The sequence below is a fragment of the Odontomachus brunneus genome, unplaced genomic scaffold (genome assembly GCF_010583005.1).
Source record: "Odontomachus brunneus isolate Ranch 3 - 2012 unplaced genomic scaffold, Obru_v1 Obru_scaffold_050, whole genome shotgun sequence".
NCBI classification, from domain to species: Eukaryota; Metazoa; Arthropoda; class Insecta; order Hymenoptera; family Formicidae; genus Odontomachus; species Odontomachus brunneus.
This window is the reverse complement of record NW_022639500.1, coordinates 1927392-1928116: the sequence shown is the minus strand read 5'-3', so window position 1 is coordinate 1928116 and position 725 is coordinate 1927392. Positions and strand designations below refer to the sequence as shown.

General features: G+C 28.4%; 1 protein-coding gene across 4 annotated transcripts in view; it reads left to right on the top strand.

Annotated features, from left to right (window-relative positions):
• Nucleotides 1-725, top strand: part of LOC116845249 (PE-PGRS family protein PE_PGRS33) — a 26654-nt gene that overhangs the window by 16561 nt on the left and 9368 nt on the right. The window lies entirely within an intron of this gene.

Below are 725 nucleotides of genomic sequence, written 5' to 3'. Positions count from 1 at the left end.
TCTCTCTCTCTCTCTCTCTCTCTCTCTCTCTCTCTCTCTCTCTCTCTCTCCTTCTCTCTTTCTCTGCGAGAAGACTCAAATAAACAGGTAAATCTGGCAGCAACTTTACAAGTCTTGCTTTACAAGATTTGTAAAAATTTCGTCTCTTATAAGTGATCCATTCATACTTATCACGTAGAATGACAAAATATGTCATGTAAAATGTAATATGAACATTCAAGTGTAACTTTTAGCACATTTGTTGCTATGTCAATATAACAAAAAAATACATTACTGTATTGAAAGTATACTGAGAGAAATTATCCGATAAAAAATTAACAAACAGATATCTCCAATCAAAATGAATTTTTATATCTGATCAGGGAATATCCGATGAGAAATATCAGTTCATAATTTTTGATCGATTTATCTAATAAAATGCCATTATGATCGGAAGTATCCGATAAAATTTAACCGGATATTCTGATCTCAAATATAAAAGTTGATCGAACATATCTGTTTGTTAGTTTTTTATTGGATAATTTCTCTAAGCATATATACTGATAAATATATTGTATATATTGATAGCACTATATACTATATATACTAATGAAATTTAATGATTAATTTGATATAGCATATTTGCTTCATAAATGTGAGATAAAAATACTAATGCCTGTGAACATGTACCTAACTCTGGACGTTCTTATTGTTTTAGTCTTCAAATACAAATATTTAAATTTTCA